This window comes from Pseudorasbora parva, chromosome 23 (assembly GCF_024679245.1).
Source record: "Pseudorasbora parva isolate DD20220531a chromosome 23, ASM2467924v1, whole genome shotgun sequence".
Classification (NCBI taxonomy): Eukaryota; Metazoa; Chordata; class Actinopteri; order Cypriniformes; family Gobionidae; genus Pseudorasbora; species Pseudorasbora parva.
This window is the reverse complement of record NC_090194.1, coordinates 6,096,159-6,104,637: the sequence shown is the minus strand read 5'-3', so window position 1 is coordinate 6,104,637 and position 8,479 is coordinate 6,096,159. Positions and strand designations below refer to the sequence as shown.

The 8,479-nt window shown below is 38.2% G+C and overlaps 1 protein-coding gene across 3 annotated transcripts in view; it reads right to left on the bottom strand.

Annotated features, from left to right (window-relative positions):
* auts2a (activator of transcription and developmental regulator AUTS2 a) overlaps positions 1–8,479 on the bottom strand; it is a 381,444-nt gene that overhangs the window by 282,077 nt on the left and 90,888 nt on the right. The gene's annotated exons all lie outside the window — the stretch shown is intronic.

Below are 8,479 nucleotides of genomic sequence, written 5' to 3'. Positions count from 1 at the left end.
CAGCAAGATGGTGATTAAGGATTTTACAGTACATTGTTCTTAAGAAGTGTGTTCTTCCTGAAGTGCCATTCATTTTTTGATGTCATTTAAGTGGGTTGGTTTGATTGGCATGCGGTTTCAGCAATGCTGCTCTTTAAGTGCTGTAGTGGGTTGCAATTATTAATGGCTACACAAGTGGTTCAACTGACAGCGACTGTCCGAGGTATTACAATCCAAACATGTAAACTGCTCTCGCTTAATTTCAGCAGATGGACTGCCCACCCTCAGCTTGACGGACGGGCAGCGGGCGGGGTGTCTATTATCCTGTCTTTAGCCCAGTCACCACCGCAACAATGCTTAACAAGCTTGTCTGTGAGGTTAACGCTTCACCCAATCCTGTCAAGCCGAGACGTTGTAATACATGGCAAGTGGAAAAAGAGCCAATTCCATCTTTTCCATTCAGAAGGAGGGAGAGGGAGAGGGAGAGGGAGAGGGAGAGGAAGGAGAGAGAGAGAGAGAGAGAGAGAGAGAGAGAGAGAGAGAGAGAGAGAGAGAGAGAGAGAGAGAGAGAGAGAGAGAGAGAGGAGAGAGAGAGAGAGAGAGAGAGAGAGAGAGAGAGAGAGAGAGAGAGAGAGAGATGAACGGGGGGAGAAATTAGAACCTCACTGTGATAGGAGGACATCATGGCCTAGTCTTGTCAAACAGCATTAAGACTAAGAGGAAAAGGAAACGCTGCGGGCTGACAGGAAGTAGCATTACCGTTACATTAGCCCCATTATCACTGGCTGTGCGTATGAGAAACTGTCACACAAAGACAACATTAGGGCACATTTCTTCACCAAAGATAAAGAAAACTGAGAAAGAAAGAGAGAGAAAGGAGGGTTTTAAGTGACTAATAGGTGCTGCTTAAATTCAAATGAGCCCAGAACAAAATATGCAGATGGTAATGTGAGGGACCACTACATTAGCACAGTATAGCTATGCTAATGTCTGCACACGTCCTTTGGCTAGATTAAGTACATGTTCACACTACCCGGGTGCCGCACACCAGCTAACTAGTCAGGGGGGAAATGAACTGACAGCTCTCATTCAAATAGAGAGATGATACTGACAGAGACAGAAACATCACTATTTCTATTTACAAACTCATTATATTAAAGGCACAGCTTAAAAGGGGTTTACGTACATATTTTATTAAGTTTGCTTAGATTAAAAGTTTAATATTTTTAAATTTTAAAAATTATGGCTTTTAATGATACTTTAATGTAATATAATAAACCGTATTTATGTTGTTTTGATATTTAATGTGAAACTAAGGATTATTTTATGCAGATTTCTTTACAGATGAAATCATTGCAGATTTCTGTCCCTTCAGTCATGTCTATGTTCAGTTGTATTTATTTGTACAATTGCTAAATTGTTTATTTGTTCTTTTTTTTAATTAACTTTTCACTTCAATAATGTTTGAAATTGATATTAGTTAGACTGGTTGTTCTTGCTATGGTATTTTTAAACCATAAGCAAAAGTGTTCTTTAGCTTGCTGATTTTTGTTGATGGTATTCAGCCAATCAATTTTTCAATTTAATTTTTTTACTTTATTGGAATAGAAATTAGGAATAGATGAGAAGAAATGCAAACGATACCCAATCATACTGGCCACTCAAACATACTTCAGCCTTCAGGGCTGTGTGTAAATAAGAGGACATACTGATCAGGACAACATCGGCCCTGTGTCCTCTTCGGCAGTGTCACACTGTGTACATTTCTCACACAAACAACTGAACACAGCTCCCAGCGGCAAGGCCAAAGAATGTGTGTTTGTGTCTGGCCAGATGGGCCTCTCAGCATGCCACTGCTGTCACACACACACATATTCTGACACAAAAACAACACTTCACATTCACACACAAATACTGACTCATAAACAGACTTGCGCACACACAGTCACACACACACAACCTCCCAGGCAGATGACAACCGTGCTAACCTCGTCTGAGCATGGCCCTGTGATTAGTGCATGAACGCAGACACCCGCATGAGCTCTCCATGTCAGGGCTGAGCAACATTCCCAATATTCAATATGTCAAACAGCCATTGGAACCAATTATACTGTACATTTATAATGTAAGTAATTATTAAAAATACAAATATTCTAAAATAATAATAATAATAATAGTATAAAAAAAATTGTTTACACAGAAGGTTCAATGTTCATTATTATTATTATTATTATTATTATTTATTACTCGAGAAATGTATTTGCTCAAGAAATATCTCTTACCATTATCAATGTTAAAAAGTTGTACAACCATGACACTTTCTTTCTTTTCTTTTGTATCGTTATAAATGTCATTATAAAAGTATCACTTTTCATCAATTTAAGGCATAATTGCTGTATAATAGTAGTATTATAATTTGTTTATAATAACAATAATATCATTTTAAGAATATATTTATAATTTAAATCATATCGACCCAAAACTCTTGAACGGTAGTGTATAGTTTTCTGCATGACCATATTTAAAATAATATAATCTAAAGTGTGAGCAAAAGGGCATTCAAATGCAGACCCAGCTCTACTGTAGGGGGTCAAGTGGGTGCACCAACCACTTTCATTTCCTCTACTATCTACTACTCAAATCAATATAAAATGTCAATATGTTTAGAAATTTCCAGAAAAGTCAATAACACCACAACAGAAGATAAGTTCATTATCAAATCAAGACCACAAATTAGAGACAGACTCTGATATGAACCATATATAGCTGTGACAGCTCTCATAATGAATATTTCTAAACATGTCACAATCCTGCAGCCTCTAATTACCGCTGGGTTACGACAGACGCACGCTCATATATCTCTGTCATACATGCCTATAAGAGCTTGACAAAGAGATGTTTTCTTTCAGGAAGAAAATATCTCAGGAGAAGGTAATACGTCAGGTGTCTGAGTCTGCCGCGGGGTTTATGTTTATATATGGCTGCTGTTTGTGAATCTGGGATTTACTGCAAACAGAGATAGACCTGGCTGTGTGGCTATGGTCTACCCTCCTACCTCACTGCGTCTTTGTCTATCTGCACATGCACCACATTACAAATGTATGGATAAATATGAAATCATTTTTATTTTTTTTATTTATCTATATGCAATATAATTTGTACTTTATTCATGTGATGGCAAATATGAATTTTCATTCCACTTTTCATTGACACATGATCCTTCAGAAATCATTCTACCATTTATTTTTATTATATTGTAGTGTTGCTTCATATTTTTATGATTACTTTAGCTCTAGACTAAATGTAAGCATGCAACTCACTAGCACATTTAACAGATTCAGTATTCATCTAAATGAATAAAAACTCTGAATATTAGCAAACCTGCATTAATTAAATATGTTAAATAACACAATTATACTGTATGTATTTAATATCACTTATTATTATTATTATATTAACCCCTGTCTTTGTGTCTGACTTCAGTACAATCTTACCAAGAAGTAAAAATGACTTCAGATAAACATCATTGTTTGGGTTCTTTTTTTAAATCATGATTAAACTTTCTTTTCCTGCGTCCTATTCTTTTTGCAATCCGGGGTGCGTTTCCCGAAAGTTTGTTAGGAACTATAGTCGCAAGTTCCATTGTTATCATCACAGTCTGTGTTTCCCGAAACCATAGTTCCAACAAACATTCGCAAAGTTGTGCGGTTGCAACCACACCTGGCGAGCTGTGGTCAGGTATTCTTGTTTGCACATGTGGACTCCTAATCCTTACAGTATCTTGAGAAAAATAAGTAGCTGACATTCAGTACAATCTCTCTCTCTTTCATTTAGCATACATATAAATGTAATTTACGTCTTTTAGTTTTTGAAGAGATTTAAAGAACAGTTTTTGAAGAGCATGCATGTGCGTACGTGATCTAGTACGTAAGAACGAGCCTAGAAAGCAAAAGCTTTGTAGCAAAGCATCTAATTCCTTCTCAAACGGATTCATTAAAGAAGTTATTACTCTACCACCAGTGTGACATCATAACCAACATGGCTGAACGGCCAATTTGCGGCAATAAGATTTCGGGAAATCGTCTAGCTGATATCTTCAACTATGCATCGTAGTATGGTAGTTCAGCAGCGAGTTATGTCAGTGTATGGGAAACGCACCCTAGAAGGGAAGCACAACTGAAAGGTTTGTTTGAAAGGTTGTGCGCCCCCTACTGTACAGGTGTGAATTAGTGTTGTCAAAAGTACTGACCGCGATATCAAATGGAGTACCGAAATTGACGCTGTTGAGCTGTAATCGTAAACACCCCTGTCTGGCCATTGTGCTCACGCGCTCATCGGATGTGCCTGTGATTGGCACGGCAGTGTTTGAAAGTGTTTTGAAAGCAGGAGCGTTTGAAAGCACATGCAGGTTTTAACCAGTGGACCGGTAGGCCGATAGATGCCTGCATTCAAACGCTCCCGTGTGTATCTGTGTAAGCGCTCTGTGAAAAGCATCACTGATCTATATTTACAAGATGTTTGTGAAGCGCTGATCGTTTTAGCCAATCACAGACATATTTGAAGAGCTTGTGAGCAAAATGGCCATTCAGAGGGGTTCACGATTCCGCTCAACATTGCTCAATTTTTTTCATTTCAGTACCAATTTGGTATCGCGGTCGGTACTTTTGACAACACTAGTGTGAATCTGCATTTCTTTCAGCCTCAGACTTTTTCATTTCAGGTGTGAAAGGGCATTTTCATTTGCCAAAAAAATTATAATAATTGTTTTTGTTATTAAAAAACAAACAAGCATTCTCACCCCAAGTAAGAAAGTAAAGAAAAAAAAAGAAGTTTTTATTTCCATAAAGTAACTAAGTAATGCAACACATTACTTTTAAAAGAAACTTTACCAAACACTGGTTTAACTGTCACTTTTGATCAATTTGATGTGTGCTTGTTTAAAGTATTTACTTTGTACACACACACTAGACAGACAGACACTAGGAAAGACTCCAGCATCCCCACGACTCTACACAGAACAAGCGGTTTGGAAAATGGATGGATGGATAATCATGTTTTCCTGGCCGTATGTGGTATGAGTGTTCCTCTGGATCCTATCAGCTTTCCCCAGGGTCGCCCGCCAGATTCCCTGTTTTTCTAAATCAGTGCTCTTCACACAGGCACTGCAGTGGACAGCTGTTCAGGGCTCAGGAGAGGGCAGCCAAGGGTTCTGAAGCCAAGACTGAACAATATTTTGTGTGACAGCAATATAAAGGTGAATCATAGCTGTCAACTGAGTCAACTCACCAGGAAACATTGAGACCCATCTGCTGGAACTTCAAACCTACACACACACTACACGCAACTGTGAATAGACTCTCATTCACACAATCACACACACACGCAAAAAATGAAAGATGGGCTCATCTGGCCTAGAAGAAACCCTGTAAGGAAACCAGATTTTAAACTAGAACTCAAAATAAAGTAGTATAGAACACACAGTTCTGCAGTTTGTACATACGGTTCACATAAATAACTATATTAATGAACTTCGTGTAAGAATTCTTAGTGTAAGAAATAAGCCACCATTTAAAAGTCTGGGGTCAGTAAGATATTTTTTTTTTTTTAAGAATAAGAAGAAACTATTTTTTCTTATTTAGCAAGGACACGATAAACGGATTAGATATGACAGTAAAGCTCGACCTCAAACTTTTGAACAGTAGGTTATGAAACTGTGGTTAACAAACAGAATATGTACGTATTCATCCATTGTTTACATATTCATCATCAACTGTTTGCTAGAAACATGTTGCATGTGGCCATGAAATACTTGCATGTTTGATACACGTCCTAGAAGTTAAACTCATACCTGTGCAGCACAATACACACAGCTGGGCAGAAAAGAAGGGTGAGGGAGAAAGAGGATGATACAGTGAAGAAAAGGAATTTAATTCCCCACCATCCAGCGTAACTCAAGTTTATGGCTATTGCCTTGGTGTTTGATAAAAGCTTAAAGTGTCCTAGCCATCACTTCCCTCAGCCTGCTCCATGAGAGATGGATTTGTCTGCTCTTAATTCAGCCATGGGCAGAATACACATGACGAACGAGAGAGCCTCTCTCTCTCTCTCTCTCTCTCTCTCTCTCTCTCTCTCTCTCTCAAGGACAAGTAATACTTGTACCCTTCCTGTCTACAGCTTCTATCTATGGGGAAAATGTGTGTATGCTTATGAAAATGTGTTTAAAGCTATATTTACCGAGTAGTCATGAACTGGCCTTTTTTTCTTCATACTGTTGTCTGAGGTCAACTACTGACGTTTGTGTGGTTTTTACATTCAAAGACATCATTAATAAGTAATAGGCTATTTTCTACACTGGTTTTGAGGCTCTCTCTCGTTTTAATTGGGCGTGATGCACTGGAGACTAGGGAGTAAACGCCCACAGCTAGGATTGGATAAGATTTGCATATTAAATGAGCTCCAACTCCCTTTTAGTTCAGTTCACATGAAGGAGGAATTGTTTTAAAAATGGCAACCGGAATAAATCTCTCAAAGGGCTCGTAAACGTCTTTATCAAACAAACACAATGATTTTTTTCGATTTATTGGAATATTATTTTTTCTATTGCTTGGCCCGACCGAGCGGTGGATATAAGCGCAAACTGCTCAAGCCCAGATCAAGAAAGGAATATTTCACTGTTTGAGATTCACCGGCCTGCCGACGGGCTTCCGTTTTGGTAGACCGTCTGGATAACACATAGTCCTGGGACTGCTATTACATATAAAAAAGACGCTTTACTCACATAAGTGTGTTGCACCATTCCTGTCGAATCCAATACAGAATGCACAGCATTGTGTTTTAATCTCAATATGTCTGCAAATCCAGCTCAACCTGAGACATTTACAAACGATTCCGCAGTGAATTGAACTGAGCACACAAACGTCTTCCCTACGTGAGCTGGAACTTCATTAAAAAAAAATTAAGTATCACACATTCCTAATATTATGATCCGAAGCTTATGCAGTGACTTCATATATCAAAATCTCAAGTTATAAATCAAAATACCAAAAGTTGATTTCTCAATTCATCACCCCTTTAAAATAAAGTATATGGAATACTTTTAAAAGAAATCGTGTTTATTTGCATTTAAAATCCTCTCATTACACATAATTATACTTAAAATAGTTGCCATAATATCCTTTATATACAAAAATAAAAATATAAAAAATAGAATTATAAAAATTATAATAATTCATACAGGTTTTGGAATGACATTAGTGTGAGTAAATGATGACAATTTTCATTTTGGGTGAACTGTTCCTTTAAGCGTAAATTTTGTGTGTGTGTGTGTGTGTGTGTGTGTGTGTGTGTGTGTGTGTGTGTGTGTAATGTAGCGCGTATGGCCATCTGATTGTTTGCTCTGTACTGTAGTAGCAATTCCTCTGTGTAAACATGCCATAAATACTCATTAGTAAAAACAAGAGGATGTCACAAACACACACAAACACAAAGAGCAAGAGTGCAGCACCTCACAGCAACAATAACAAGAGTGACTAATTTAATTAGCACCATAAAACAAGTCCAAAAAAGCCAGAGCCCATCCGCTCCTCGCTCATCCTTAATGACAGAGTTAATCAGCAGTGTCTTTACACATCTAATCTTAGAGGACACAATCTCTATTATTCTCTCTCTCTCTCTCTCTCTCTCTCTCTCTCTCTCTCTCTCTCTCTCTCTCTGCTTTGGCACTTTTGTAAATCAGTCCACACTTTTGTCATTGTGTAATGTCTGGAAGATCCAACAACCACCAGCCTGCCTGTAAAACCTGGTGTCATATTAATTACCTCCTCTGATTAGATCAGTAAGTCTTACGCTGCAACAGAGACGGCTAATGATCATCGACAATTACTTGATTCAAACGAGCTCCGCCTTAATGGAGTCAGATTGGTGCACCTCTTCTGTTGTTTAGTCATTCTCAGTGAAGACAGACTGAGATTATGCACAACTTTGAGAAATTAACATGACTGTAGGTTTTCATCATTTCAGTACACAATCTAATCATGATTTCATTTTGTAAAGATTCATAAAACACACTGAAGAAAAGCAGTGCATTATTGAGGTGAACTGTAATTAGGTGCAAAGGGAACACAAACAGGCGCCTATGCATGTATGCATGTATGTGTCTATGGCCTCGTTCACACTGCAGGCAAAAGTGGCCCAAATAAGATTTTTTTGGGGTCAAGTGACCAGGTCAGACCTCTTCAGAGGTAGTGTGAACACTCAAATCTAGCCCAGATCTGATTTTTTTCAATGCGGCCGCAGTGTGAACAACCAAAGCGGATTTGATGCAGATCTGATGCGTCTTTTACGTCAATCTATGTCGACATTTGTCACAATTATGCACCGGCGAGTTAGCCCTAGACACAACAGACACAGACAGTAACATTAAAAACTTGACTAGATACGGAGAACAGCGATGGTGCGAGTCAATGGAGGGAGAGTGAGGTGTTAGACCTATTTAGTATAT